The sequence below is a fragment of the Anneissia japonica genome, unplaced genomic scaffold (genome assembly GCF_011630105.1).
Source record: "Anneissia japonica isolate Jap-2015-1 unplaced genomic scaffold, ASM1163010v1 scaffold288125_len146548_cov173, whole genome shotgun sequence".
NCBI classification, from domain to species: domain Eukaryota; kingdom Metazoa; phylum Echinodermata; class Crinoidea; order Comatulida; family Comatulidae; genus Anneissia; species Anneissia japonica.
Window position 1 is genome coordinate 102,316 of NW_022687893.1, and position 9,454 is coordinate 111,769.

Genomic DNA, 9,454 nt, shown 5'->3' on the forward strand with positions numbered 1-9,454 from the left:
CGTGTATGACAATAAAGTATTTGTACATTCCTGTTCACAGAATTCTACACCATCATCTCTGTCACGACCTTCGACACATTCGTCATAATCTAGGTATAATACAGACAGCATAGACGTAACACGAAAGTAATAATAATATAGTAAAGATGAACAACCCTGTTTTTTTTTTTAAAGGACTTTTTTATAATTCTAATTATCAAATGAATGCAAATACATATTACAAGAAATATTTACTTTATTCTAGCCTACAATAAGTTGGACTAGGCACACAATGTTATGGTACCAATTTATTTTTATTACAATTAATCAATAGATTGTTTTTTGTTTAAACACAAAATGAAAAGAACATTCACCGTAGCACTTGAATCCATTTCCAAGCAAACCATTCGGACAGCTTCCACATGTTACATTTGCCAATGGTGCTACTTGGTCGGTACATGACACACTCGGATAACATGGATCGTCTAAACATGCGTCGTAATCTTCACTACAATCGATGCCCGTCCATGCAGCTGGACAATCACACTCTGACACCTTAACATAAAAATGATGGCCATTTACAAACTTAATTAAAATATCCTCTTTAAATTGCGTTACATGATTGTCTAGTATCATAAAAATCATTTTCGAAATTAACTTGCCCATTTTGAAGTAACATAAAACTTATTAACCTGCACTTAGAAATTAATGTATTAAAAATTTTTTTACCCATAATTTTACCTCGAAAATGATATTAGCACTTCCAGTCACTGGAATTAGTTTTATTATTTTTATCACTATCCAGTATAAAAATCAGTGTAGACATTTTTTAAAATTCAATAATTTCTATGCTCAAGTTAATAACTTGTATGTTACTGCGAATTTGTTTTTGTCCTTTTCTGAGGAAAATACATTTTTAATGTATAAATTTTATGAATAATTGATATGTGTGATGTATAAATGATATGTGTGCATCAAAATTCAGAAGTTGATAAGCAACAAGGTAAACACATTAGTATGCACCACGAATAAAAACACAAAACACTTGGAGATACCATACTGGGGCCGTCATCCTGCAGCGGATTATTAAGTTGTCATTATAGCGTAAAGAAATTACATTTTCTAATGAATTACAAATTCAGAAAATGTTGACTGGTGATCGATTAAGATAAAGCATATTGAACAGCGGCTCTAAATGACAATAATATTATTATTATATGTTATAAACCATTTCAATGTGAGTTTGCGTCAGGAAAATAGCACTGGAGTGAAAATAGTATTTGCAGCACCCGCTGCTACTTAGGGATCAGATACTAAGCGCAAGATCGGTATTCTAGTGGTTATGACACCATGGTAGTTCTGGAGGTCCTGGGTTCGATTCCCACACGAATCACTTTTTTTCGCTAGTATGTGGGAACGTACTGAGTATTCAGTACGATAACACGCCAGGTATGGCAAAACATCACTCCTAGGTTATAAACTACTTACCGCAAAATGGTTGTTAATAAGGTCTGATCCCTCGACAAGGGCGTTGAAATCACAAATTCCACCATTCATACAATCACAAACGATGACCTCTAGTGGAAAAGCTGTAGCTGCACCCTTGTCATCCATTACGACTAAAGTTAATCGAACATGGTCGATTGTACCAGGGGTCCAAGTAAAATTTCCATCTATCAAAAAATAGGTATAACTAATTTTATTTTGTTTATTTTTTTTAATTTAAACATATTTATACAGGGTTAAGAACACATCAGCTGGCTGTTATAGCCTGATTTTCATATGGCCCTGTCTTTAAACTTATACTAGGTAGATTAGATAAAACATACATTATACATCACACTTCAATAAATATTAATCATATTATAGTGCTCATAACTGAAAAGCTTTGTACATTAAAGGCTCTTAAACATTTTTTTTTTCAAATTTCCATTTACGAAATATGAGCAAAAATGGTGAAATTCAGACTAGGTTATGACGTCTAGCTAGATATAATGCAACTGCCTCATGCCCCCACTTGGGATAATATTATTGAAACAATAATACTGGATAATCTTCTGGGTTTGAGGCTAATTAATTTATGTACAACCAGCTGTTTGTTTATGACACCTATATCATATTTCAAAACTGTTTTACAAATACTTTTTAAAGTATAAGTATTCTGTGCTCTTGCATGAATTTTACTATGCATGTTAATATTTTTACCATGTCATACTCAGGTATTTCAGCCCTGTGGTGAAAGATTTGTTTTAATTAAACTGAAATTAAATTGAATTGAATAGTTATTAACTGACTACTATAACCACAGACCAATTAGACTACATTAGTTTATACATTTTCGGGAGAAATAACAACAACAATGGTAAAGTTGGGAGGGTAAAATGCAAGTATATATTAGTAGATTGACTATTAGAAATATTTACCTGCATCATTTCCTCCACCTGATTTTAAAAATAATTTTTTATATTATATGTATTCTTTGCTCTTGCATGAATTTTACTATTTTACCATGTTTATATTTTGTACGATGTATAAATATAGACCTATTAGAAATATTTACCTGCATCAATCCCTCCACCTGGAACAACATCTTCAAGAGAATATGTAATTGGGTCACCTTCAGGGTCTGAGGCAATAACCCTGAGTATATACTGAGTGCCTACCATAACCATGAGTTGATTTGTTCCGTTTAGTGCATTTTCGGGTGAAATAGCAACAACATTGGTAATATTGGGCGGAAAATTTGCTGTTGGATAAAAATGCATTTAAAACTATTTTTCTAATATGGGTTTAGGGTTATGGTTAATTAGAATAACATGTTGATTGCATCTTGTACAAACATTAATTATTATTAGTCAGATTTGTTATATACAAGAACTTTGAATTAAATATTCTAATTATCTTAAATCGATCCTTTTTAGTAAAGTTCTAATCAATAGCTATCTTACAAAAACTTAACTGGCCGATTTGTTTATTTAATTTTCATTTGTGCATTGACATCACTTAAACAGCATACTCTGTTACTTAAACAAATAAAAAAAAATCGCAATTTCTATTTTAAACTAAATAATTTACACTACATGTAACAGTAACTAGTATTGTCTTCATGTTAAAACATTATATCAATAGAGGTAGACAATTAAAAAATAAATTATAAGTGATACCCAATTCTTCTGCATTTTCATTGTTGTTGTCATTTGTTGACATTGTATTTTCACCAAAAGAAACATCCTGTGTTGCCAGTGCATCAAACAAACACATTCGATCATCGCCGCATGTAGACATTGCTTCATCATAGAGGGTGGTACCTTGATGAGTCTTAACGAGATCCTCCAAAAATAATGGTGTGAATGTTAAGTTATTGAAAGAGTACCATGTTTCATCATCCACGTAGGTGAATAGTGTTGACTGGTTGTTTGTTCTCCCTAAAGTATAATACAAAAATATGCGTACTTTGATATTTGAGTGATGTATAAGGAATAAGATATATAGTGAGGGTGTAGTGGAGGTGAAGGTTAGTTGTTAAGATGCACGCCTTCCAATCCCAAATCATATGTTCAAATCCTGTGCCACCAGGATTGTTCTCATCTTCACTCCCTCAGGTTTGTAAAGTGACTAGTTGATAAAGCATCACATTATTTCATTTTCCTTTTTGCTTGAAAAATCACTCTACAAATGTGGTTTTAAATATATGTACATTAATTTCAAGTACTTCTACCAATATCATGTCTTACATGTAATTCCAAAACCAAATGCATCACTCTCTGCTATTATTGCGTCATCCGGAACAGTCTGTATGCTGTTATTTGGATATGTAAGATCATCACTTATATTGTCATTCCAAACACCTACAAAATGAATAAAAAATGTTTATATTACTATTTAATATAAATATAAACACATTTCAATATCATGTACAGAATATGTGTACAGAAACTTTTTTTCATAATTACCATAAAGCCCCTTTGTTTGCCCTTTAAAACTTTCAGGAGCCGAAAACACAACGTCCAGTACTGTTCCTATTAAGCCAACCGATATGGAGATCCCAGACGACCATGATGCAATAACACGGTTCTCAGTTACATTACCAGAAGGAAGACTTATTACAAAACCAGGATCAGACTCCGATACAAACGGACCTGTACAAAGGAAAACATATGTAATTCTATAACCTTTTAATTCATTATATCAAATTGGTAAAATTCCACCCTGATAATATAAATAACAATACAAATTTAAATATAATAGATGTCACTCATACTGTTTTTATTTATTAAATTATACAATATTTTATTATTATTAATATAATATTATTGACAAATTATTGTATTTATATTACCATCAGGCAGAATTGTTTTGTTGACAACAACACTCCCATTCACTAACACATCAAAATCGCTTGAATCTGAATTCAATTTCATTTGCACCTGAAGAAAGCAAAATTGTAAAATGACAAGTTTAATCATTAGATAAGCCTACTTATGCAAAGGTTGAAACAAACAAATATAATTTTGAATTAAATTCCTCATTTACAATAGGTCTTAAAATAGGTATTACATTTAGCAACAAACTGAAAATTGATTTTCGTCTGTAATTACTATCACTGTGATGAAAATAAATTGCATAATCATATTTCAATGAAATACCTTTGTTCCGTTTTCTTTGGCAACAAACGCTGAGAAAATTGTAGCTTCTACATCATTGCGTGGTTTCTCCATTCGACCTTGTAATACAAAGTCACCTTCATTGACAGTCACAAGAACAAATTCACCAATGCCATTGAAAGTGTACTGAAGTTCATCAAGTGTACGGATGTGAGGATCACCAAACATCCAAGCTAAAAACAAAAATGAAATGCCATTGTCATATATATATATATATATATATATATATATATATATATATCTCATCAAAGAAAGGTAAATACAATGTTCGAATAAAGGACATAATAATACACCGTGTAGCATAGCTCTCAACAGATGACGAATTGTTCTATGAATAAATAAACGAAATTGTGTAATAAAAGGCCTCCGACGGGATTTGAACCTGAGACCTCTCGCTGTCAAGGCTGTCTCTTATACACATCTAGATGTGTATAAGAGACAGGTTTAAATCAGTGACCTAATTCTATTAAAATGTCGACCAATCATACTTTACTTTTTATCATAATTATTGTAATAGCCAACTTATATATTATATATATATATATATATATATATATATATATATGGCCTACCTATTCTCGGTGGCCTATATAGTCCACAAGTAGCTTTTGGCCTCACTTCTGCATACAGGTCACAATAATAAGGATCATTTGACTTGGCACAGCATACGTAACGAGGAACTAAATCAAAATCTAATAAAAAAAAATATTTTTGTCAATATTTGTGAGTTCACATAACGCAAAATTTATGAGAGTAGAGACTGTATACTGTTCAATTAGTTGGGAGTACTAAGTATAATGTAGAAGCTGTACTCACAGAAATAGTAAAGATATCTAAGGGGATTAAAGAAAAATCCACTAGTAAACTGAAATCTTTCCACAAAACTGCTTGTAAATATATCGTTTTCATATCCTTGAATTAGTGAGCCATCTGCTCTGTAGCAGCACCTTGTGCCTCCTCCAAAAAATGAAGCCACCTGAGTCTGCAGGCAAAATGGAGATCCTAAAAAGCGTAGTAAAAAGAAATACAGTTTGTTTAAATAGCAAAAAATGTTCAAGAGAAATTCTAGAAATTTACTTGACAAAATTTATTTAACAAAATTGTGTTATTTAATTTAATATTACTAATAAACATCTCATACACAATGTGGTACGGCCAAGGATAACTCACCTTCAGCACTGTCAATAGCATTAAGAAGACTTGATGAGAGTGGTCTCATTCCCCCACTCCCATTTGCGTCTTGATTTCTTCCTGCACCTCCCCGTCTACCACTTCCAAATCCTAAATCATTCGAGCATTGACCAAACACACAAGGGCACGTTCCTAGGCTACCTAACCAATACAAAAAGTCTGATTCAGTCTGCCTCCAGTTCATGCAATACTGTCTGTAATTAATAGTATTCTCGTCATTATCCTCAAGTCTAAAGAACCATTGACCATTTAAGCCAGTGTTACTTGTCGAATCTGGAAAGTATCTTGAATTCTGGGTAGGAAATAATCCAGAATCTAACTGAACATTTTTCAACTTTCCATTTGCACCGACTCCATAACCGATCACAAGGTTCTTCTGATCTAGAACATCCGGATTCCATCGCATTCCTCCGATCTCATAGTTGAAAAAAGCAAAACCATAAACACCATCCGTAGAAATAACTGCCTGGAATGTAGCCGTCTATAAATACACAGACATAAAATGATTACTGTATTTCAAGATACATTATATCTCATGCTTTTAACTATTTTCGTAGGCCTACTGGTCGAATAAGGCCATTCTTGATTCATTTGGTTTAAGCGTGATCTCAGCCTCAAATTGAAAATAATTCAAAATGAGAATGTGAGCAAAATAAAAGCTCTGTCCACACTATCAAATTTTATGTGACATCCACAGAGTACTACAGTGTTACGTCATGATATCACGTGATACTACTTCGTTGCAAAATGAGTTCAACCCGACGCCATTTTCGCCACTAACAAATCATTGATCCCAATTTCTAACGTAATTATTAAGATGTTGTATCTTACTTTTTCTTTGTAAATTTTAATTGATGATTAAAAGTGTGTTCGATAACTAATATAATGCGAGCTTTTGTGTTTTTAGTACAATTTGATGGTAAATTATTACATTTTAAAATGCCTATTCCAGAAAGCCTATGAAGTCATTCAGGCGTATTGAACAGTAACCAACGTCTGTTGACAACAGAGAACGCCACCTGGCGTCGTGACGACACGACTGTGGTACTCTATATATATTTATTCCCAAATATGGACATATCAAATTTATTTGTCACTTAAAATTATGTTATAGTATCGACAGAGATTGCGACTATAGAACTCAATGTGTATTTGTGCTTAGCCTAGGACACACGTAAATGTCCAGCTACTTAATTGACTTCCATGATCATAAAGTTACAAACTATGGTATTCACAAAACTACTTGGAATTAACTGAGTAGCCGGTATAGATTACAAAAAAAACATCATCTAAGTATTGAAGTATAATAAAGAAATAATTTTTTGGCCAAAGTCTTAGAGGTATTACCTTGTCTTCATTATTTTCTACAGGATATTGAGGAACTCTATCCCATGTGACTACAAGCATCCAATTGGCCTCAAATAAATCGTCGTTTGGAAGTGAGCTGTTTCCTAGGAAATTTCTTACACGATCTGATGCCTCAGATAACATATCCCTATCTCGATCTGTTCCTGAGTACATATTATTTTTGTAGACCTGTTAAAATAAAAGTTTAGAAAATAAATTTTGGAAACAAGAATATTCATTAAATATAAAATTATATATAATCTGACGATCCATACAAATGTACAGGCACATAGAAAAGACAGACCGAACCAGATAACTAAATGAATAGGGCTATAGGCCTATATTAAAATTTAACAGAAGAGGAATCGTGCAACACGTAAAAACAATCAGCTTCGGACTTGAACAAGGGCATCTTTTTCGTACACAAAAAATGTCGTAACTATGTAAGAGAAGACTAAATTCAGACTGAATGTGGCTATTGTCTTTTACGTATCTATTGACATAATAAGAAATAGCACTAGTTATAACAAAAATTTAAATCAGGCAGAGGTATATGCCCTATACTTTACATTACAATGGTGCTAGAAGGAAGCATTTATAGAAACAAAATTGTATTTATTGCCATAGCAATATAAACAGTAAAAGTACTTACACTGTAATAAACTTCGCCAACTTGATCATTAGATAAATCTGAATCGGCCCAGAATGGAGCAATAACTTTAATTGGATAATTGATATTCAAACCACCAGTAGGAGGGTTTGCAAGTCCATACTTTCGTTCATTTTCTCTTGACAAAACAATTACCCCATTTTCAGTAATCTATGATCAATATAAAATATGAAATTACAATATTAATATATTCTTTTTTCACAAATATATGGATATTTACAAATATATACTAACATTTTAAATAATGGAATTTATAAATTTCATCTTATGATCAAAATATTTGTATTCTGTATTTCGGAAAAATTAACAATTTGCTTGACGCAAAAGTTTTTTTTATCTAAAAGTTAAACAATTCTCACATATATACTGTAGATGAAATCGCCAAAAAATGGAAATCCATTCGTCGGTTTAAATGTTGGTGATATTTTCTCTGGTACATCATCCATCGATAGTTCATAATTATTGCTGAGAGTGTTATAATCTTGGTCATGACCCCAAGGAAAGAAAAAATCAGCTGGAATGAAACAAATTACGAAATTGATAAGCAAAAGGCTAAAATGAGAACGTAAACTGCCTGAGGAAATGGGGAACATATCTCTACGCATTAGCTAAATTTATTCACGTAATTTTGAAATACAGTTTCTTTCATTCTTGCTTTCTTTATTCAATTTCAAATGCCCAACAAAACCTGCAATCACAAAAATAATTATAAAACATTTAAGGCCGATGGAGAGCTAGCACAGAAACGGAGTCCATCAACCGCTAGTCCCCTACGGCTACAAAACACACAAAAAAATATTTGGGAAAAACAAAGAACCAATATAAGCCTGCCTTTAGGGTCACTAAAAAGTCATAAACGTTTAGGGATATTTTTTAATTTAGATGAGAGATTAGTTTATGTAAGTGTATTTTGTCTAGCAAGCCATTTTACATGCCTTTTAGCAGCAATTGGGGGGTTTTGAGCCCATGCTTCTTTTATTTATTTATTTATTTATTTTTTTTTTGGCTTTACGGAGTAACAATTTATTTTTCCTGATGGCCCGTAATGGTTCTCTATCAATCCAAGGTGGAGGTTGTTTCATTTTTACATTTAGCAACAAATTGGTCAATCGTGGTATTGGGATCTTAGGCTTTGAAATTAAAGAAACATTTAAATTGAGAAAGTATTCCTTTTTAGCTAGAATAGGTCAGAACTAGCCCCGGATATATCAATTGATTAGAAGATTAAAAATGTATTTATTTATTTTAAAAAGGTATGTACGGAAAGGAGAGAAAGTTTAATAATAATTGTCTTTAAGGGTCACTAAAAAGTCATAAACGTTTAGGGATATTTTTAAATTTAGATGAGAGATTAGTTTATGTAAGTGTATTTTGTCTAGCAAGCCATTTTACATGCCTTTTAGCAGCCTTGAATTTATTAAGCAATTGGGGGGTTTTGAGCCCATGCTTCTTTTATTTATTTATTTATTTATTTATTTTTTTGGCTTTACGGAGTAACAATTTATTTTTCCTGATGGCCCGTAATGGTTCTCTATCAATCCAAGGTGGAGGTTGTTTCATTTTTACATTTAGCAACAAATTGGTCAATCGTGGTATTGGGATC